Raw genomic sequence first — 24,716 nt, forward strand, 5'->3', positions numbered from 1 at the left:
GAGGGTACAGCGGATATGTAACAGGATATTACACTAGCGCGGGTGCAATGGAGATTTACAAGGATGTTAGATTGAAGAGTGTACAAAGGAGATTAACATGGATGTTGCATTGGAGAGGGTGCAAAAGAGATTTTAAAGGATGTTGCACTGGCGAAGGTACAGAGGAGATTCAAAAGGATGTTGCACTAGTGAGGATTTAGAGGAGATTTATCAGGATGTTGCACTAGAGAGGGTATAGAGGAGATTTTCCAGGATGTTCCTCTAGAGACTGTATAGAGGAGATTTACGAGGATGTTGTACTAGAGAGGGTACAGAGGAGATATACGAGAATGTTCCACTAGCGAGGATACAGAGAAGATTTACCAGGATATTGCACGAGAGAGGGTACAGAGGAGATTTACCACGATGTTACACTAGAGAAGATAGAGGGAAGATTTACCAGGATGATGCACTGGAGAGGGTACAGAGGAGATTTACCAGGATGTTCCTCTAGAGAGTGTACAGAGGAGATTTACCAGGATGTTGCACTAGAGAGGATCGGAGGAGATTTACCAGGATGTTCCTCTAGAGAGTGTAGAGAGGAGATTTACCAGGATGTTGCACTAGAGAGGGTTCGGAGGAGATTTACCAGGATGTTCCTCTAGAGAGTGTACAGAGGAGATTTACCAGGATGTTGCACTAGAGAGGGTTCGGAGGAGATTTACCAGGATGTTCCACTAGTGAGGATAGAGAGAAGATCTACCAGGATGTTGCACTGGCGAGTGTGCAGAGGAGATTTACCAAGATGTTGCACCGAGAGCGTGCAGATATTTACCATTATGTTTGACTGGAGATGTGTACAGAGGAGATTTACCATTATGTTGCTCTGGAAAGGGTACAGAGGAGATTTACCAGGATGTTGCACCGAGAGCGTGCAGAGGAGATTTAGCAGGATGTTGGACTGGAGAGGGTACAGAGTAGATTTACCAGGATGTTGCAGTGGAGAGCATACAGAGGAGATTTACCAGGATGTTGCACTAGACTGGGTACAGAGGAGATTTACGAGGATGTAGCACTAGAGATGGTGCAGAGGAGATTTACCATGATGTTGCACTGTAGACGGCACAGAGAAGATTTACCAGGAAGTTGCACTAGAGGGTGTAGAGAGCTGATTTACCACGATGTTGCACTAGAGAGGATACAAAGGAGATTTACCCGAATGTTGAACTGGAGAGGGTACAGCGGATATGTAACAGGATATTACACTAGCGCGGGTGCAATGGAGATTTACAAGGATGTTAGATTGAAGAGTGTACAAAGGAGATTAACATGGATGTTGCATTGGAGAGGGTGCAAAAGAGATTTTAAAGGATGTTGCACTGGCGAAGGTACAGAGGAGATTCAAAAGGATGTTGCACTAGTGAGGATTTAGAGGAGATTTATCAGGATGTTGCACTAGAGAGGGTATAGAGGAGATTTTCCAGGATGTTCCTCTAGAGACTGTATAGAGGAGATTTACGAGGATGTTGTACTAGAGAGGGTACAGAGGAGATTTACGAGAATGTTCCACTAGCGAGGATACAGAGAAGATTTACCAGGATATTGCACGAGAGAGGGTACAGAGGAGATTTACCACGATGTTACACTAGAGAAGATAGAGGGAAGATTTACCAGGATGATGCACTGGAGAGGGTACAGAGGAGATTTACCAGGATGTTCCTCTAGAGAGTGTACAGAGGAGATTTACCAGGATGTTGCACTAGAGAGGATCGGAGGAGATTTTCCAGGATGTTCCTCTAGAGAGTGTATAGAGGAGATTTACCAGGATGTTGCACTAGAGAGGGTTCGGAGGAGATTTACCAGGATGTTCCACTAGTGAGGATAGAGAGAAGATCTACCAGGATGTTGCACTGGAGAGTGTGCAGAGGAGATTTACCACGATGTTACAGCGAGAGCGTGCAGAGATTTACCAGAATGTTGGAGTAGAAAGTGTGCAGAGGAGATTTACCAGGATGTTGCACTGGAGAGGGTACAGAGGAGATTTGCCAGGATGTTGCACTAGAGAGGGTACAGAGGAGATTTACCTGGATGATCCTCTTCAGAGTGTACAGAGGAGATTTACCAGGATGTAGAACTGGAGAGGTTACTGAGGAGGTTTTCCAGGATGTTGCACTAGACAGTGTACAAAGAAGACTTACCAGGTTACTGCGCTGTAGAATTTATAGAGGGGTATTACCATGATGTTACGCTAGAGAGGGTAAAGAGGAGGTTCACAAGGATGTTGCAATAGATAGGATACATAGGATATTTACTATGATGTGGCCCTGGGAGTGTACAGAGGAGATTGACCAGAATGTTCCACTAGATAGTTTACAGAGATTTACCAGAATGTTGCCCTAGATAAGATAGAGAGGAAATTTTCCAGGATATTGCACTGGAGAGGGTACAGAGCAGAATTATCAGGATGTTGCAAGGCGAGGGTACAAAGGATATTGAACAGGATATTGGACTAGATAAGATGCAGATGCGATTTACCAGGATGTTGTACTGCAGAGGGTACAGAGGTGATTTACAAGGATGTTACACTGGAGAGGGTGCGAAGGAGATTTAGAAGGATGTTGCACTGGCGAAGGTACAGAGGAGATTTACCAGGATGTTCCACTAGAGACGATAGAGAGAAGCTTTACCAGGATCCTTGCACTGGAGAGAGTACAGAGGAGATTTACCAGGATGTTGAACCGAGAGTGTGCAGAGATTTACCATTATGTTTACTGGAGATGTGTACAGAGGACATTTACCAGGATGTTGCACTGGAGAGGGTACAGAGGAGATTTACCAAGATGTTGCACCGAGAGCGTGCAGAGGAGATTTAACAGGATGATGGACTGGAGACGGTACAGAGTAGATTTACCAGGATGTTGCACTGGAGAGCATACAGAGGAGATTTACCAGGATGTTGAACTAGACTGGGTACAGAGGAGATTTACGAGGATGTAGCACTAGAGAGGGCGCAGAAGAGATTTACCAGGACGTTGCACTGTAGAGGGCCCAGAGGAGATTTACCAGGATGTTGCACTAGAGAGTGTAGAGAGCTGATTTACCACGATGTTTCACTAGAGAGTGTACAGAGGAGATTTACTCGAATGTTGAACTGGAGAGGGTACAGTGGATATGTAACAGGATATTTGACTAGAGCGGGTGCAATGGAGATTTACCAGGATGTTAGATTGCAGAGTGTACAGAGGAGATTTACCAGGATGTTGCACTAGAGAGTGTACAGAGGAGATTTACGAGAATGTTCCACTAGCGAGGATACAGAGAAGATTTACCAGGATATTGCACGAGAGGGTTTACAGAGTAGATTTACCAGGATGTTGCAGCGAGAGCGTGCAGAGATTTACCAGAATGTTGGACTGTAAAGTGTACAGAGGAGATTTACCAGGATGTTGCACTGGAGAGGGTAGACAGGAGATTTACCAGGATGTTGCACTAGAGAGGGTACAGAGGAGATTTACCAGGATGTTTCTCTAGAGAGTGTACAGAGGAGATTTACCAGGATGTTGCAATAGAAAGGGTAGAGAGGAGATTTACCAGGATGTTCCTCTACAGAGTGAAAGAGGAGATTTACCAGGATGTTGCACTGGAGAGGGTACTGAGGAGATTTTCCAGGATGTTGCAGTAGACAGTGTACAAAGGAGACTTACCAGGTTACTGCACTGTAGAGTTTATAGAGGGGTATTACCATGATGTTAAGCTTGAGAGTGTAAAGAGGAGGTTCACAAGGATGTTGCAATAGATAGGATACAGAGGAGATTTACTATGATGTGGCCATGGGAGGGTACTGAGGAGATTCACCAGAATACTCCACTAGACAGTGTACAGAGATTTACCAGAATGTTGCCCTAGATAAAATATAGAGGAAAGTGTCCAGGATATTGCATTGGAGAGGGTACAGAGGAGATTTATCAGGATGTTGCAAGGCGAGGGTCCAGAGGATATTGAACAGGATATTCAACTAGATAAGATGCAGATGCGATTTACCAGGATGTTGCACTGCAGAGGGTACAGAGGAGATTTACAAGGATGTTCCACTAGAGAGGATAGAGAGAAGATTATCCAGGAAGTTGCACTGAAGTGTGTACAGAGGAGATTTACCAGGATGTTGCACCGAGAGCGTGCAGAGATTTACCATTATGTTGGACTGGAGATGTGTACAGAGGAGATTTACCAGAATGTTGCACTGGAGAGGGTACAGAGGAGATTTAACAGGATGTTGCACCGAGAGCGTGCAGAGGAGATTTAGCAGGATGATGGACTGGAGAGGGTACAGAGTAGATTTACTAGGATGTTGCACTGGAGAGCATACAGAGGAGATTTACCAGGATGTTGCACTAGACTGGGTACAGGGGAGATTTACGAGGATGTAGCGCTAGAGATGGTGCAGAGGCGATTTATGCAGGATGTTGAACTGTAGAGGGCACAGAGGAGATTTACCAGGATGTTGCACTAGAGAGTGTAGAGATCTGATTGACCACGATGTTGCACTAGAGAGGGTAGAGAGGAGATTTACCTGAATGTTGAACTGGAAAGGGTACAGCGGATATGTAACAGGATATTTCACTAGAGATGGTGCAATGGAGATTTACCAGGATGTTAGATTGCAGAGTGTACAAAGGAGATTTACATGGATGTTGCACTGGAGAGGGAGCAAACGAGATTTTAAAGGAAGTTGCACTGGCGAAGGTACGTAGGAGATTTAACAGGATGTTGCACTAGTGAGGATTTAGAGGAGATTTATCAGGATGTTGCACTAGAGAGTGTACAGAGGAGATTTTCCAGTATGTTCCTCTAGACAGTGTACAGAGGACATTTACCAGGATGTTGCACTAGGGAGTGTACAGAGGAGATTTACCAGGATGTTCCACTAGAGAAGATAGAGGGAAGATTTACCAGGATGATGCACTGGAGAGGGTACAGAGGAGATTTACCAGGATGTTCCTCTAGAGAGTGTACAGAGGAGATTTACCAGGATGTTGCACTAGAGAGGGTTCGGAAGAGATTTACCAGGATGTTCTTCTAGAGAGTGTACAGAGGAGATTTACCAGGATGTTGCACTAGAGAGGGTTCGGAGGAGATTTACCAGGATGTTTCACTAGAGCGGATACAGAGAAGGTTTAAAAGGATGTTGCACTGGAGAGGGTACAGAGGAGAATTACCTGAATGTTGCACTGGAGGGTACATTGGAGATTTTCCAGGATGTTGCACTTGACAGGGTACAAAGGAGACTTACCAGTTTATTGCGCTGTAGAGTTTATAGAGGAGTTTTACCAAGATGTAACGCTAGAGTGGGTAAAGAGGATATTCACCAGGATGTTGCAATAGATAGTATACAGAGGAGATTTACTATGATGTGGCCCTGGGAGGGTACAGACGTGATTCACTAGAATGTTCCACTAGACAGTGTACAGAGATTTACCAGAATGTTGATCTAGCGAGTGTATAGAGGAAATTTACCAGGTTATTGCACTGGAGAGGGTACAGAGGAGATTTAAAAGGATGTTACACAACGAGAGGGTACTAAGGAGATTTAGAAGGATGTTGCACTGACGAGGGTTCAGAGGAGATTTACAAGGATGTTCCACTAGTGAGGATAGAGAGATGATCTACCTGGATGTTGCACTGGATAGTGTGCAGAGGAGATTTACCAAGATGTTGCACCGAGACCGTGCAGACGAGATTTAGCAGGATGTTGGACTGGAGAGGGTATAGAGTAGATTTACCAGGATGTTGCAGTGGAGAGCATACAGAGGAGATTTACCAGGATGTTGCAATAGACTGGGTACAGAGGAGATTTACCTGAATGTTGAACTGGAAAGGGTACAGCGGATATGTAACAGGATATTTCACTAGTGATGGTGCAATGGAGATTTACCAGGATGTTAGATTGCAGAGTGTACAAAGGAGATTTACATGGATATTGAACTGGAGAGGGAGCAAAAGAGCTTTTAAAGGATGTTGCACTGGCGAAGGTACAGAGGAGATTTAACAGGATGTTGCACTAGTGAGGATTTAGAGGAGATTTATCAGGATGTTGCACTAGAGAGTGTACAGAGGAGATTTTCCAGTATGTTCCTCTAGACAGTGTACAGAGGACATTTACCAGGATGTTGCACTAGGGAGTGTACAGAGGAGATTTACCAGGATGTTGCACTAGAGAAGATAGAGGGAAGATTTACCAGGATGATGCACTGGAGAGGGTACAGATGAGATTTACCAGGATGTTCCTCTAGAGAGTGTACAGAGGAGATTTACCAGGATGTTGCACTAGAGAGGGTTCGGAGGAGATTTACCAGGATGTTCCTCTAGAGAGTGTACAGAGGAGATTTACCAGGATGTTGCACTGGAGAGTGTGCAGAGGAGATTTACCAAGATGTTGCACCGAGAGCGTGCAGATATTTACCATTATGTTTGACTGGAGATGTGTACAGAGGAGATTTACCATTATGTTGCTCTGGAAAGGGTACAGAGGAGATTTACCAGGATGTTGCACCGAGAGCGTGCAGAGGAGATTTAGCAGGATGTTGGACTGGAGAGGGTACAGAGTAGATTTACCAGGCTGTTGCAGTGGAGAGCATACAGAGGAGATTTACCAGGATGTTGCACTAGACTGGGTACAGAGGAGATTTACGAGGATGTAGCACTAGAGATGGTGCAGTGGAGATTTACCATGATGTTGCACTGTAGACGGCACAGAGAAGATCTACCAGGAAGTTGCACTAGAGGGTGTAGAGAGCTGATTTACCACGATGTTGCACTAGAGAGGATACAAAGGAGATTTACCCGAATGTTGAACTGGAGAGGGTACAGCGGATATGTAACAGGATATTACACTAGCGCGGGTGCAATGGAGATTTACAAGGATGTTAGATTGAAGAGTGTACAAAGGAGATTAACATGGATGTTGCATTGGAGAGGGTGCAAAAGAGATTTTAAAGGATGTTGCACTGGCGAAGGTACAGAGGAGATTCAAAAGGATGTTGCACTAGTGAGGATTTAGAGGAGATTTATCAGGATGTTGCACTAGAGAGGGTATAGAGGAGATTTTCATGGATGTTGCTCTAGAGACTGTATAGAGGAGATTTACGAGGATGTTGTACTAGAGAGGGTACAGAGGAGATTTACGAGAATGTTCCACTAGCGAGGATACAGAGAAGATTTACCAGGATATTGCACGAGAGAGGGTACAGAGGAGATTTACCACGATGTTACACTAGAGAAGATAGAGGGAAGATTTACCAGGATGATGCACTGGAGAGGGTACAGAGGAGATTTACCAGGATGTTCCTCTAGAGTGTGTACAGAGGAGATTTACCAGGATGTTGCACTAGAGAGGATCAGAGGAGATTTACCAGGATGTTCCTCTAGAGAGTGTATAGAGGAGATTTACCAGGATGTTGCACTAGAGAGGGTTCGGAGGAGATTTACCAGGATGTTCCACTAGTGAGGATAGAGAGAAGATCTACCAGGATGTTGCACTGGAGAGTGTGCAGAGGAGATTTACCAAGATGTTGCATCGAGAGCGTGCAGATATTTACCATTATGTTTGACTGGAGATGTGTACAGAGGAGATTTACCATTATGTTGCTCTGGAAAGGGTACAGAGGAGATTTACCAGGATGTTGCACCGAGAGCGTGCAGAGGAGATTTAGCAGGATGTTGGACTGGAGAGGGTACAGAGTAGATTTACCAGGATGTTGCAGTGGAGAGCATACAGAGGAGATTTACCAGGATGTTGCACTAGACTGGGTACAGAGGAGATTTACGAGGATGTAGCACTAGAGATGGTGCAGAGGAGATTTACCTTGATGTTGCACTGTAGACGGCACAGAGAAGATTTACCAGGAAGTTGCACTAGAGAGTGTAGAGAGCTGATTTACCACGATGTTGCACTAGAGAGGATACAAAGGAGATTTACCCGAATGTTGAACTGGAGAGGGCACAGCGGATATGTAACAGGATATTACACTAGCGCGGGTGCAATGGAGATTTACCAGGATGTTAGATTGAAGAGTGTACAAAGGAGATTAACATGGATGTTGCATTGGAGAGGGTGCAAAAGAGATTTTAAAGGATGTTGCACTGGCGAAGGTACAGAGGAGATTCAAAAGGATGTTGCACTAGTGAGGATTTAGAGGAGATTTATCAGGATGTTGCACTAGAGAGGGTATAGAGGAGATTTTCCAGGATGTTCCTCTAGAGACTGTATAGAGGAGATTTACGAGGATGTTGTACTAGAGAGGGTACAGAGGAGATTTATGAGAATGTTCCACTAGCGAGGATACATAGAAGATTGACCAGGATATTACACGTGAGAGGGTACAGAGGAGATTTACCACGATGTTACACCGAGAGCGTGCAGAGATTTACCAGAATGTTGGAGTAAAAAGTGTGCAGAGGAGATTTACCAGGATGTTGCACTGGAGAGGGTACAGAGGAGATTTGCCAGGATGCTGCACTAGAGAGGGTACAGAGGAGATTTACCTGGATGATCCTCTTCAGAGTGTACAGAGGAGATTTACCAGGATGTAGAACTGGAGAGGTTACTGAGGAGGTTTTCCAGGATGTTGCACTAGACAGTGTACAAAGAAGACTTACCAGGTTACTGCGCTGTAGAATTTATAGAGGGGTATTACCATGATGTTACGCTAGAGAGGGTAAAGAGGAGGTTCACAAGGATGTTGCAATAGATAGGATACATAGGATATTTACTATGATGTGGCCCTGTGAGTGTACAGAGGAGATTGACCAGAATGTTCCACTAGATAGTTTACAGAGATTTACCAGAATGTTGCCCTAGATAAGATAGAGAGGAAATTTTCCAGGATATTGCACTGCAGAGGGTACAGAGCAGAATTATCAGGATGTTGCAAGGCGAGGGTACAAAGGATATTGAACAGGATATTGGACTAGATAAGATGCAGATGCGATTTACCAGGATGTTGTACTGCAGAGGGTACAGAGGTGATTTACAAGGATGTTACACTGGAGAGGGTGCGAAGGAGATTTAGAAGGATGTTGCACTGGCGAAGGTACAGAGGAGATTTACCAGGATGTTCCACTAGAGACGATAGAGAGAAGCTTTACCAGGATCCTTGCACTGGAGAGAGTACAGAGGAGATTTACCAGGATGTTGCACCGAGAGTGTGCAGAGATTTACCATTATGTTTACTGGAGATGTGTACAGAGGACATTTACCAGGATGTTGCACTGGAGAGGGTACAGAGGAGATTTACCAAGATGTTGCACCGAGAGCGTGCAGAGGAGATTTAACAGGATGTTGGACTGGAGACGGTACAGAGTAGATTTACCAGGATGTTGCACTGGAGAGCATACAGAGGAGATTTACCAGGATGTTGAACTAGACTGGGTACAGAGGAGATTTACGAGGATGTAGCACTAGAGAGGGTGCAGAAGAGATTTACCAGGACGTTGCACTGTAGAGGGCCCAGAGGAGATTTACCAGGATGTTGCACTAGAGAGTGTAGAGAGCTGATTTACCACGATGTTTCACTAGAGAGTGTACAGAGGAGATTTACTCGAATGTTGAACTGGAGAGGGTACAGTGGATATGTAACAGGATATTTGACTAGAGCGGGTGCAATGGAGATTTACCAGGATGTTAGATTGCAGAGTGTACAGAGGAGATTTACCAGGATGTTGCACTAGAGAGTGTACAGAGGAGATTTACGAGAATGTTCCACTAGCGAGGATACAGAGAAGATTTACCAGGATATTGCACGAGAGGGTTTACAGAGTAGATTTACCAGGATGTTGCAGCGAGAGCGTGCAGAGATTTACCAGAATGTTGGACTGTAAAGTGTACAGAGGAGATTTACCAGGATGTTGCACTGGAGAGGGTAGACAGGAGATTTACCAGGATGTTGCACTAGAGAGGGTACAGAGGAGATTTACCAGGATGTTTCTCTAGAGAGTGTACAGAGGAGATTTACCAGGATGTTGCAATAGAAAGGGTAGAGAGGAGATTTACCAGGATGTTCCTCTACAGAGTGAAAGAGGAGATTTACCAGGATGTTGCACTGGAGAGGGTACTGAGGAGATTTTCCAGGATGTTGCAGTAGACAGTGTACAAAGGAGACTTACCAGGTTACTGCACTGTAGAGTTTATAGAGGGGTATTACCATGATGTTAAGCTTGAGAGTGTAAAGAGGAGGTTCACAAGGATGTTGCAATAGATAGGATACAGAGGAGATTTACTATGATGTGGCCATGGGAGGGTACTGAGGAGATTCACCAGAATATTCCACTAGACAGTGTACAGAGATTTACCAGAATGTTGCCCTAGATAAAATATAGAGGAAATTGTCCAGGATATTGCATTGGAGAGGGTACAGAGGAGATTTATCAGGATGTTGCAAGGCGAGGGTCCAGAGGATATTGAACAGGATATTCAACTAGATAAGATGCAGATGCGATTTACCAGGATGTTGCACTGCAGAGGGTACAGAGGAGATTTACAAGGATGTTCCACTAGAGAGGATAGAGAGAAGATTAACCAGGAAGTTGCACTGAAGTGTGTACAGAGGAGATTTACCAGGATGTTGCACCGAGAGCGTGCAGAGATTTACCATTATGTTGGACTGGAGATGTGTACAGAGGAGATTTACCAGAATGTTGCACTGGAGAGGGTACAGAGGAGATTTAACAGGATGTTGCACCGAGAGCGTGCAGAGGAGATTTAGCAGGATGATGGACTGGAGAGGGTACAGAGTAGATTTACTAGGATGTTGCACTGGAGAGCATACAGAGGAGATTTACCAGGATGTTGCACTAGACTGGGTACAGGGGAGATTTACGAGGATGTAGCGCTAGAGATGGTGCAGAGGCGATTTATGCAGGATGTTGAACTGTAGAGGGCACAGAGGAGATTTACCAGGATGTTGCACTAGAGAGTGTAGAGATCTGATTGACCACGATGTTGCACTAGAGAGGGTAGAGAGGAGATTTACCTGAATGTTGAACTGGAAAGGGTACAGCGGATATGTAACAGGATATTTCACTAGAGATGGTGCAATGGAGATTTACCAGGATGTTAGATTGCAGATTGTACAAAGGAGATTTACATGGATGTTGCACTGGAGAGGGAGCAAACGAGATTTTAAAGGAAGTTGCACTGGCGAAGGTACGTAGGAGATTTAACAGGATGTTGCACTAGTGAGGATTTAGAGGAGATTTATCAGGATGTTGCACTAGAGAGTGTACAGAGGAGATTTTCCAGTATGTTCCTCTAGACAGTGTACAGAGGACATTTACCAGGATGTTGCACTAGGGAGTGTACAGAGGAGATTTACCAGGATGTTCCACTAGAGAAGATAGAGGGAAGATTTACCAGGATGATGCACTGGAGAGGGTACAGAGGAGATTTACCAGGATGTTCCTCTAGAGAGTGTACAGAGGAGATTTACCAGGATGTTGCACTAGAGAGGGTTCGGAAGAGATTTACCAGGATGTTCTTCTAGAGAGTGTACAGAGGAGATTTACCAGGATGTTGCACTAGAGAGGGTTCGGAGGAGATTTACCAGGATGTTCCACTAGAGCGGATACAGAGAAGGTTTAAAAGGATGTTGCACTGGAGAGGGTACATAGGAGAATTACCTGAATGTTGCACTGGAGGGTACATTGGAGATTTTCCAGGATGTTGCACTTGACAGGGTACAAAGGAGACTTACCAGTTTATTGCGCTGTAGAGTTTATAGAGGAGTTTTACCAAGATGTAACGCTAGAGTGGGTAAAGAGGATATTCACCAGGATGTTGCAATAGATAGTATACAGAGGAGATTTACTATGATGTGGCCCTGGGATGGTACAGAGGTGATTCACTAGAATGTTCCACTAGACAGTGTACAGAGATTTACCAGAATGTTGACCTAGCGAGTGTATAGAGGAAATTTACCAGGTTATTGCACTGGAGAGGGTACAGAGGAGATTTAAAAGGATGTTACACAACGAGAGGGTACTAAGGAGATTTAGAAGGATGTTGCACTGACGAGGGTTCAGAGGAGATTTACAAGGATGTTCCACTGGTGAGGATAGAGAGATGATCTACCAGGATGTTGCACTGGATAGTGTGCAGAGGAGATTTACCAAGATGTTGCACCGAGAGCGTGCAGACGAGATTTAGCAGGATGTTGGACTGGAGAGGGTACAGCGTAGATTTACCAGGATGTTGCAGTGGAGAGCATACAGAGGAGATTTACCAGGATGTTGCACTAGACTGGGTACAAAGGAGATTTACCTGAATGTTGAACTGGAAAGGGTACAGCGGATATGTAACAGGATATTTCACTAATGATGGTGCAATGGAGATTTACCAGGATGTTAGATTGCAGAGTGTACAAAGGAGATTTACATGGATATTGCACTGGAGAGGGAGCAAAAGTGCTTTTAAAGGATGTTGCACTGGCGAAGGTACAGAGGAGATTTAACAGGATGTTGCACTAGTGAGGATTTAGAGGAGATTTATCAGGATGTTGCACTAGAGAGTGTACAGAGGAGATTTTCCAGTATGTTCCTCTAGACAGTGTACAGAGGACATTTACCAGGATGTTGCACTAGGGAGTGTACAGAGCAGATTTACCAGGATGTTCCACTAGAGAAGATAGAGGGAAGATTTACCAGGATGATGCACTGGAGAGGGTACAGAGGAGATTTACCAGGATGTTCCTCTAGAGAGTGTACAGAGGAGATTTACCAGGATGTTGCACTAGAGAGGGTTCGGAGGAGATTTACCAGGATGTTCCTCTAGAGAGTGTACAGAGGAGATTTACCAGGATGTTGCACTAGAGAAGGTTCGGAGGAGGTTTACCAGGATGTTCCACTAGTGAGGATAGAGATAAGTTCTACCAGGATGTTGCACTGTTGAGTGTGCAGAGGAGATTTACCAAGATGTTGCACCGAGAGTGTGCAGATATTTACCATTATGTTTGACTGGAGATGTGTACAGAGAAGATTTACCATTATTTTGCTCTGGAAAGGGTACAGAGGAGATTTACCAGGATGTTGCACCGAGAGCGTGCAGAGGAGATTTAGCAGGATGTTGGACTGGAGAGGGTACAGAGTAGATTTACCAGGATGTTGCAGTGGAGAGCATACAGAGGAGATTTACCAGGATGTTGCACTAGACTGGGTACAGAGGAGATTTACGAGGATGTAGCACTAGAGATGGTGCAGAGGAGATTTACCATGATGTTGCACTGTAGACGGCACAGAGAAGATTTACCAGGAAGTTGCACTAGAGAGTGTAGAGAGCTGATTTACCACGATGTTGCACTAGAGAGGATACAAAGGAGATTTACCCGAATGTTGAACTGGAGAGGGTACAGCGGATATGTAACAGCATATTACACTAGCGCGGGTGCAATGGAGATTTACCAGGATGTTAGATTGAAGAGTGTACAAAGGAGATTAACATGGATGTTGCATTGGAGAGGGTGCAAAAGAGATTTTAAAGGATGTTGCACTGGCGAAGGTAGAGAGGAGATTCAAAAGGATGTTGCACTAGTGAGGATTTAGAGGAGATTTATCAGGATGTTGCACTAGAGAGGGTATAGAGGAGATTTTCCAGGATGTTCCTCTAGAGAGTGTATAGAGGAGATTTACGAGGATGTTGTACTAGAGAGGATACAGAAGAGATTTACGAGTATGTTCCACTAGCGAGGATACAGAGAAGATTTACCAGGATATTGCACGAGAGAGGGTACAGAGGAGATTTACCACGATGTTACACCGAGAGCGTGCTGAGATTTACCAGAATGTTGGAGTAGAAAGTGTGCAGAGGAGATTTACCAGGATGTTGCACTGGAGAGGGTACAGAGGAGATTTACCAGCATGTTGCACTAGAGAGGGTACAGAGGAGATTTACCTGGATGATCCTCTTCAGAGTGTACAGAGGAGATTTACCAGAACTGGAGAGGTTACTGAGGAGGTTTTCCAGGATGTTGCACTAGACAGTGTACAAAGAAGACTTACCAGGTTACTGCGCTGTAGAATTTATATAGGGGTATTACCATGATGTTAGGCTAGAGAGGGTAAAGAGGAGGTTCACAAGGATGTTGCAATAGATAGGATACATAGGATATTTACTATGATGTGGCCCTGGGAGTGTACAGAGGAGATTCACCAGAATGTTCCACTAGATAGTTTACAGAGATTTACCAGAATGTTGCCCTAGATAAGATAGAGAGGAAATTTTCCAGGATATTGCACTGGAGAGGGTACAGAGCAGAATTATCAGGATGTTGCAAGGCGAGGGTACAAAGGATATTGAACAGGATATTGAACTAGATAAGATGCAGATGCGATTTACCAGGATGTTGTACTGCAGAGGGTACAGAGGAGATTTACAAGGATGTTACACTGGAGAGGGTGCGAAGGAGATTTAGAAGGATGTTGCACTGGCGAAGGTACAGAGGAGATTTACCAGGATGTTCCACTAGAGACGATAGAGAGAAGCTTTACCAGGATCCTTGCACTGGAGAGAGTACAGAGGAGATTTACCAGGATGTTGCACCGAGAGTGTGCAGAGATTTACCATTATGTTTACTGGAGATGTGTACAGAGGACATTTACCAGGATGTTGCACTGGAGAGGGTACAGAGGAGATTTACCAAGATGTTGCACCGAGAGCGTGCAGAGGAGATTTAACAGGATGTTGGACTGGAGACGGTACAGAGTAGATTTACCAGGATGTTGCACTGGAGAGCATACAGAGGAGATTTACCAGAATGTTGAACTAGACTGGGTACAGAGGAGATTTACGAGGATGTAGCACTAGAGAGGGTGCAGAAGAGATTTACCAGGATGTTGCACTGTAGAGGGCACAGAGGAGATTTACCAGGATGTTGTACTAGAGAATGTAGAGAGCTGATTTACCACGATGTTTCACTAGAGAGTGTGCAGAGGAGATTTACTCGAATGTTGAACTGGATTGGGTACAGTGGATATGTAACAGGATATTTGACTAGAGCGGGTGCAATGGAGATTTACCAGGATGTTAGATTGCAGAGTGTACAGAGGAGATTTACGAGGATGTTGCACTAGAGAGTGTACAGAGGAGATTTACGAGAATGTTCCACTAGCGAGGATACAGAGAAGATTTACCAGGATATTGCACGAGAGAGGTTACAGAGTAGATTTACCAGGATGTTGCAGTGAGAGCGTGCAGAGATTTACCAGAATGTTGGACTGGAAAGTGTACAGAGGCGATTTACCAGGATGTTGCACTGGAGAGGGTAGACAGGAGATTTACCAGGATGTTGCACTAGAGAGGGTACAGAGGAGATTTACCAGGATGTTTCTCTAGAGAGTGTACAGAGGAGATTTACCAGGATGTTGCAATAGAAAGGGTAGAGAAGAGATTTACCAGGATGTTCCTCTACAGAGTGAAAGAGGAGATTTACCAGGATGTTGCACTGGAAAGGGTACTGAGGAGATTTTCCAGGATGTTGCAGTAGACATTGTACAAAGGAGACTTACCAGGTTACTGCACTGTAGAGTTTATAGAGGGGTATTACCATGATGTTAAGCTTGAGAGTTTAAAGAGGAGGTTCACAAGGATGTTGCAATAGATCGGATACAGAGGAGATTTACTATGATGTGGCCCTGGGAGGGTACTGAGGAGATTCACCAGAATATTCCACTAGACAGTGTACAGAGATTTACCAAAATGTTGCCCTAGATAAAATATAGAGGAAATTGTCCAGGATATTGCATTGGAGAGGGTACAGAGGAGATTTATCAGGATGTTGCAAGGCGAGGGTACAGAGGATATTGAACAGGATATTCAACTAGATAAGATGCAGATGCGATTTACCAGGATGTTGCACTGCAGAGGGTACAGAGGAGATTTACATGAATGTTCCACTAGAGAGGATAGAGAGAAGATTAACCAGGAAGTTGCACTGAAGTGTGTACAGAGGAGATTTACCAGGATGTTGCACCGAGAGCGTGCATAGTTTTACCATTATGTTGGACTGGAGATGTGTACAGAGGAGATTTACCAGAATGTTGCACTGGAGAGGGTACAGAGGAGATTTAACAGGATGTTGCACCGAGAGCGTGCAGAGGAGATTTAGCAGGATGATGGACTGGAGAGGGTACAGAGTAGATTTACTAGGATGTTGCACTGGAGAGCATACAGAGGAGATTTACCAGGATGTTGCACTAGACTGGGTATAGAGGAGATTTACGAGGATGTAGCGCTAGAGATGGTGCAGAGGCGATTTATGCAGGATGTTGAACTGTAGAGGGCACAGAGGAGATTTACCAGGATGTTGCACTAGAGAGTGTAGAGATCTGATTGACCACGATGTTGCACTAGAGAGGGTACAGAGGAGATTTACCTGAATGTTGAACTGGAAAGGTTACAGCGGATATGTAACAGAATATTTCACTAGAGATAGTGCAATGGAGATTTACCAGGATGTTAGATTGCAGAGTGTACAAAGGAGATTTACATGGATGTTGCACTGGAGAGGGAGCAAAAGAGATTTTAAAGGATGTTGCACTGGCGAAGTTACGTAGGAGATTTAACAGGATGTTGCACTAGTGAGGATTTAGAGGAGATATATCAGGATGTTGCACTAGAGAGTGTACAGAGGAGATTTTCCAGTATGTTCCTCTAGACAGTGTACAGAGGACATTTACCAGGATGTTGCACTAGGGAGTGTACAGAGGAGATTTACCAGGATGTTCCACTAGAGAAGATAGAGGGAAGATTTACCAGGATGATGCACTGGAGAGGGTACAGAGGAGATTTACCAGGATGTTCCTCTAGAAAGTGTACAGAGGAGATTTACCTGGATGTTGCACTAGAGAGGGTTCGGAGGAGATTTACCAGGATGTTCCACTAGAGCGGATACAGAGAAGGTTTACAAGGATGTTGCACTGGAGAGGGTACAGAGGAGATTTACCAGAATGTTGCACTGGAGAGGGTACATTGGAGATTTTCCAGGTTGTTGCACTTGGCAGGGTACAAAGAAGACTTACCAGGTTATTGCGCTGTAGGTTTTATAGAGGAGTTTTACCAAGATGTAACGCTAGAGAGGATAAAGAGGAGATTCACCAGGACGTTGCAATAGATAGTATACAGAGGAGATTTACTATGGTGTGGCCCTGGGAGGGTACAGAGGTGATTCACTAGAATGTTCCACTAGACAGTGTACAGAGATTTACCAGAATGTTGACCTAGAGAGTGTATAGAGGAAATTTACCAGGATATTGCACTGGAGAGGGTAAAGAGGAGATTTACCAGGATGCTGCCCTTGCGATGGTACAGAGGATATTGAACAGGATATTGAACTAGAGAAGTTGCAGATGCGATTTACTAGGATGTTGCACTGCAGTGGCTACATAGGAGATTTACAAGGATGTTACACTGGAGAGGGTGCGAAGGAGATTTGGAAGGATGTTGAAATGCCGAAGGAAAGAGGAGATTTAACAGGATGTTGCACTAGACAGTATACAGAGGTGATTTACCACGATGTTGCACTAGAGAAGTCCAGCGGAGATTTACCGGGATGTTGCACAGGAGATGATACAGAGGTGATTTACCATGATGTTGCACTGGAGCAATTACAGAGGTAACTTACCAGATTGTTGCACTAGAGAATATACCGAGGAGATTTATCTGGATGTTGCACTAGAGAGGGTGCAGAGCGGATCTACCTGGATGTTGCACTGCAGAGGGTACAGAAGAGATTTAGAATAATGTTGCACTGGAAGGGGTACTGAGGCGATTTAACAGGATGTTGCTCTGATGAGGTAACAGAGGAGATTTATGAAGATGTTGTACTGGAGAGCGTACATAGCATATTTAACAGGATATTGCACTAGAGAAGGTGCAGAAGCGATTTACCAGGATGTTGCACTGCAGAGGTTACAGAGGAGATTTACAAGGATGTTTCACTGGAGAGGTTGCGAAGGAGTTTTAGAAGGATGTTGCACTAGTGAAAGTATAGAGGAGATTTAACTGGATGTTGCACTAGAGAGGATTTAGTGGAGATTTATCAGGATGTTGCACTAGAGAGAGTACCAAGGAGATTTTCCAGGATGTTGCTCTAGATAGGTTGAAATGGGGATTTACCAGGATGTTTGCACTGGAGAAGGGACAAAGGAGACTTGCCAGGATGTTGCACTAGAGAGGGTACAGAGGAGATTTACCAGCATGTTGCACTAGAGCTGGTACAGAGGAGATTTACCAGGGTGTTCCACTAGAGAGAATACAGATAAGATTTACCAGGATGTTGCACTGTAGAGGGTACAGAGGAGATTTACCAGGATGCTGCACTTAGAGCGTGCATAGGAGATTTACCAGGATGTTGGACTGGAAAGGGTACAGAGGAGATTTTCCAGGATGTTGCACTGGAGAGGATACAGAGGAGATTTACCAGGATGTTGCATTAGAGAGGATACAGCGGAGATTTACCATGTTATTGCGTTGCAGAGGGTACTGAGGTGTTTTACCTGGATATTACACTAGAGAGTTTAAAGAGGAGATTTACCAGAATGTTGCAATAGATCGGATACAGAGGAGAATTACTAGATTGTGGCCCTGGAAGGTTGCAGAGAGCTTCACCAGAATGTTCCACTCGACTGGTAACAGATGAGATTTAACAGGATGTTGCACTAGAGAGGGTACAGAAGAGATTTACCAGTGTGTTGCACTGGAGAGGGAGCAGAGGAGATGTACCAGGTTGTTGCACTACATTGGGTACAGATCTGATTTACCAAGATGTTGCACTGGAGAAGGCGCAGAGGAGATTTACCAGGCTGTTGACTACAGACGGTACAGAGGATATTCAGCAGGATGTCACACTGTAGCGGTTAGAGAGGAGATTTAGCACGATGTTGCACTTCAACGGGTACAGAGAAGATTTACAAGGATGATGGACTAGAGAGGGTAGAGAGGAGTTTTAAAAGGGTATTGCACTAGAGAGGGTAAAGAGGAGATTAGCTAGGAAGTTACTTTGGAGTGGGTAGAGAGGAGATTTAGCAGGATGTTGCATTGTCGAGTGTACAGAGGAGATTTAACAGAATGTTGGAGTAGAGAGGGTGCAGAGGAGATTTAGAAGGATGTTGCACTTGAGAGGGTACAGATGAGATTTATCAGGATGTTGCACTAGAGAGGGCACAGATGAGATTTACGAAGATGTTGCACTGGAGTTGGTACAGAGGAGATTTACCAGGCTGTTGCACTGGAGTGCAGGCAGAAGGGATTTACCAGGATGTTGGACTGGAGAGCGTACAGAGGAGATTTGCCACGATGTTGCAATAGAGAGGGTACAGAGGAGATTTACCAAATTATTGCGCTGTAGCTCATTATGTGGAGTTGTACGAGGATGTTACACTAGAGAGAGTAAAGAGGAGATTTAACAGGATGTTGCATTAGAGAGGGTACAGAGGAGATTTACCAGGATGTTGCACTGTAGAGGTTACAGAGGAGATTTGCCAGGATATTGCACTAGAGAGGGTAGAGAGCTGATTTACCACGATGTTGCACTGGAGTGAGTACAGAGGTGATTTAGCAGGGTGTTGTACCGGAGAGGTTACAGAGGATATTTAACAGGATATTTCACTAGAGAGGGTGCAATGGAGATTTATCAGGATGTTACTTTGCAGAGTGTACAAAGGAGATTTAAAATGATCTTGCACTAGAGATGGTACAGAGGAGAGTTACCAAAAGGTTTCACTGGAGAGTGTACAGAGGAGATTTACAAGAAAGTTGCACTCGAGAGGGTACAGAGGGGATTTACCAGGATGTTGCACTAGAGAGAGTATAGTGGAGATTTTGAGGATGTTACCCTGGAGAGGGTGCAAAGGATATTTAACATGAGGTTGCACTGGTGATGGTACAGAGGAGACTTAACAGGATGTTGCACCTGCGAGGGTACAGAGGATATTGAACAGGAGATTGAACTAGAGAAGATGCAGATGCGATTTACCAGGATGTTGCACTGCAGAGGGTATAGAGGAGATTTACATGGATGTTGCACTGGAGAGGGTGCAGACGAGATCTAACAGGGTGTTGCACTGCAGAGGATGCAGAGGAGATTTAGAAGAATGGTGCTCTAGAGGGATTACTGAGGAGATTTAACAGGATGTTGCACAGGTGATGGTACAGAGGAGATTTACCAGAATGTTGTACTGGAGAGGGTACAGTGCTTATTTAACAGGATATTGCACAAGCATGGTGCCGAGGCGATTTGCCAGGATGTTGCACTGCAGAATGTACAGAGGAGAGTTACAAGGATGTTGCACTGGAGAGGGTGCAAAGGAGATTTTAAATGATCTTGCAATGGCGAAGGTACAGAGGAGATTTAACAGGATGTTGCACTAGTGACGATTTAGAAGTGATTTATCAGGATGTTGCACTTTAGTGGGTAAACAGGAGATTTTCCAGGATGTTCCTCTAGTGAGTGTACAGAGGAGATTTACCATGATGTTGCACTAGAATAGTTACTGTGGAGATTTAACCGGATGTTGCACTGGAGAGGTACTGAGGTGAATTACCAGGATGTTGCACGGGAGCCTGTACTGAGGAGATTTGCCAACATGTTGCACTCGAGAGAATACAGAGAAGATTTGTCAGGATGTTGCACTGAGAGCGTGCAGAGATCTACCTGGATTTTGGACTGGAGAGTGTACAGAGCAGATATACCTTGATGTTGCACTAGAAAGGGTGCAGAGCAGATTTACCAGGATGTTGCACTACAGAGGGTATTGAGGAGATTTACAAGGATGTTGCACTAGCGAGGATACAGTGGAGATGTATAAGGATGTTGCAATAACTAGGTTACAGAGAAGATTTTGCCATGAAGTTACACTGGAGAGGGAACAGAGGAGATTTGCAGGATGTTGCACTAGAAAGGATGCAAAGGAGATTTACCAGGATGTAGCACTGGAGAGCGTGCAGATATGATGTATAAGTATGTTGCACTAGACAGGGTACAGAGGAGACTTACCAGGATGTTGCAGTAGATAGGTTATAGCGCAGATATACCAGGCTTTTAAACTGGAGATGATACAGTGGGGATTCACCAGGATGTTACACCGGAGCGGGTACAGAGGAGATTTACCAGGTTGTTGCACTGGCGAGTATTTAGAGGAGATTTACCAGGATGTTGCACTAGAGAGAATGCAGAGTAAATTTACCAGGATATTTCAATGCAGAGGGTAGAGAGGAGCTTTACAAGAATGTTGCACTAGACGGGGTACAGAGGAGATTTAACAGGATGTTGAACTAGACAGGGTACAGAGGAGATTTACCAAGATGTTGCACTAGAGAAGGTTCTGAGGAGATTTACCAGAATTTTTCACGGTAGAAGTTACTGAGGTGATTTACCAGGATGTTGCACTGGAACGGGTATAGAGGAGATTTTCAAGTATGTTGCACTAAAGGGGGTACAGAGAATTTTTAACAGGATGTTGCACTGCCCAGGGTACAGAGGAGATTTACCAGCATGTTGTACTGGAGTGGGTGCAGAGGATATTTAACAGGTTATTGCACAAGAGAGGGTGCAGGAGAGATTTACCAAGAAGTTACATTGCAGAGGGTACAGAGGAGATTTACCAGGTTATTGCGCTGCAGATGGTTATCGGGAGTTTTACGAGGATGTTACACTAGAGAGGGTACAGAGGAGATTTACCAGGATGTTGCACTAGAGATGGTACAGAGGAGACTTACCAGGATGTGGCCCTGGAGAGAATTCAGACGAGATTTAACAGGACATTGCACTAGCAAGAGTACAGAGGAGATTTACCAGGATGTTGCACTGCAGAGGGTACTGAGGAGATTTACAAGGATGTTTCACTGGAGAGGTTGCGAAGGAGTTTTAGAAGGATGTTGCACTGGCGAAAGTATAGAGGAGATTTAACTGGATGTTGCACTAGAGAGGATTTAGTGGAGATTTATCAGGATGTTGCACTAGAGAGAGTACAAAGGAGATTTTCCAGGATGTTGCTCTAGATAGGTTGAAATGGTGATTTACCAGGATGTTTGCACTGGAGAAGGGACAGAGGAGACTTGCCAGGATGTTGCACTAGAGAGGGTACAGAGGAGATTTACCAGCATGTTGCACTAGAGCTGGTACAGAGGAGATTTACCAGCGTGTTCCACTAGAGAGAATACAGATAAGATTTACCAGGATGTTGCACTGTAGAGGGTACAGAGGTGATTTATCAGGATGCTGCACTTAGAGCGTGCATAGGAGATTTACCAGGATGTTGGATTGGAAAGGGTACAGAGGAGATTTTCCAGGATGTTGCACTGGAGAGGATACAGAGGAGATTTACCTGGATGTTGCATTAGAGAGGATAAAGCGGAGATTTACCATGTTATTGCGTTGCAGAGGGTACTGAGGTGTTTTACCTGGATATTACACTAGAGAGTTTACAGAGGAGATTTACCAGAATGTTGCAATAGATCGGATACAGAGGAGATTTACTAGATTGTGGCCCTGGAAGGTTGCAGAGAGCTTCACCAGAATGTTCCACTAGACTGGTAACAGATGAGATTTACCAGGATGTTGCACTACAGTGGGTACAGAAGAGATTTACCATTGTGTTGCACTGGAGAGGGAGCAGAGGAGGTGTACCAGGTTGTTGCACTACATTGGATACAGATCTGATTTACCAGCATGTTGCACTGGAGAAGGCGCAGAGGAGATTTACCAGGCTGTTGACTACAGACGGTACAGAGGATATTCAGCAGGATTTCACACTGTAGCGGTTAGAGAGGAGATTTAGCACGATGTTGCACTTCAACAGGTACAGAGAAGATTTACAAGGATGATACACTAGAGAGGGTAGAGAGGAGTTTTAACAGGGTATTGCACTAGAGAGGGTAAAGAGCAGATTTGCTAGGAAGTTACATTGGAGTGGGTAGAGAGGAGATTTAGCAGGATGTTGCATTGTCGAGTGTACAGAGGAGATTTAACAGAATGTTGGAGTAGAGAGGGTGCAGAGAGGAGATTTATAAGGATGTTGCACTTGAGAGGGTACAGATGAGATTTACCAGGATGTTGCACTATAGAGAGGGTATTGAGGAAGTTTACACCAATGTTGATCTGGAGGGCGTACAGAGGAGATTTACCAGAATGTTACACTGTGGTGGGTAGAGAGGTGATTTAACAGGATGTTGAACTGCCGAGGGTACCTAAGAGATTTTTAAAAATGTTGCAGTGGAGAGGGTGCTGAGGAGATCTACCAGGTTGTTGCACTGGAGAGATTACAGAGAAGATTTACCAGGATGTTGCACTAGTGAGGATTCTGAGGAAATCTTCCAGGATGTTGCACTGGAGAGGGTACCGAGGAGATTTACCAGGATGTTGGACTGGATAGCGTACAGAGAACATTTCCCACGATGATACACTGGCGAGGGTACAGAGGAGATCTACCAGGATGTTGCACTGTGTAGGGAGAAGTGGAGATTTACCAGGATATTGCACTGCAGAGCGTGCAGAGGTGATTTACAAGGATGTTGTACTTGAGAGGGTACAGAGGAGATTTACCAGGTTGTTGCCCTAGAGAGGATTCAGAGGAGAATTATCTGGATGCTGCACTGGTGCAGTTACAGAGGACATTTATCAGCACGTTGCACATGAGAGGGTACAGAGGAGATTTACCAGGTTATTGCGCTGTAGATGGTTATGAGGAGTCTTACCAGGATGTTATACTAGAGAGGTACAGAGGAGATTTACCAAGATGTTGCAATAGAGAGCATATCGAGGAGATTTACATGGATGTTGATCTGGAGGTCGCACAGAGGAGATTTACCAGTATGTTACACTGTGGTGGGTTGATAGGAGAATTAGCAGGATGTTGAACTGCCGAGGTTACCAAAGAGATTTAAAAAAATATTGCAGTGGCGAGGGTGCTGAGGATATCTACCAGGTTGTTAACTGGAGAGATTACAGAGGAGATTTAACAGGATGTTGCACTGGAGAGCGTGCCGCGGAGATTTACCAGGATGTTGGACTGGAGAGTGTACAGAAAACATTTCCCACGATGAAACACTGGGGAGGGTACAGAGGAGATCTACCAGGATGTTGCACCACAGAGGGTACTGTCGAGATCTATCAGTTTATTCCACTGTAGATGGTTATGAGCAGTTTTACTAGGATGTTAAACTAGAGAGGGTACAGAGGAGATTTTCAGGATGTTGCACTAGAAATTACAGAGGGATTTACCAGGATGTTGCAATAGAAAGAGTACAGAGGAGATTTAGAGTAATTTGAAATAGATAGGGTACAAAGGAGATTTACCAGGATGTTGCACTAGATACATTGCAGCGGAGATTTATCAGAATTTAGCACTGTAGAATTTACTGAGGTGATTAACCAAGATGTTGCTCCGGAACGGGAACAGAGTAGATTTAACAGGTTGTTGCACTAGAGACGGTACAAACTAGGTTTACCAGGATATTGCACTGGAGAGATTACAGAGAAGATTTACCAGGAAGTTGCATTAGAGAGGGTACAGAAGAGATTTTACAGGATGTTAAACTGGAGAGCGTACCGAGTTCATTCACCACCATGTTGCTCTAGAGAGGGTAGAGGCGATTTTCCATTAATGTTGTACTTGAGAGGGTACAGAGGAGATTTACCAGGATGTTGCACTGTATAGGGTACAGAGGAGATTTACCAGGATTTTGCATCGAAGCG

Source organism: Pristiophorus japonicus, chromosome Y (assembly GCF_044704955.1).
Source record: "Pristiophorus japonicus isolate sPriJap1 chromosome Y, sPriJap1.hap1, whole genome shotgun sequence".
NCBI lineage: Eukaryota > Metazoa > Chordata > Chondrichthyes > Pristiophoridae > Pristiophorus > Pristiophorus japonicus.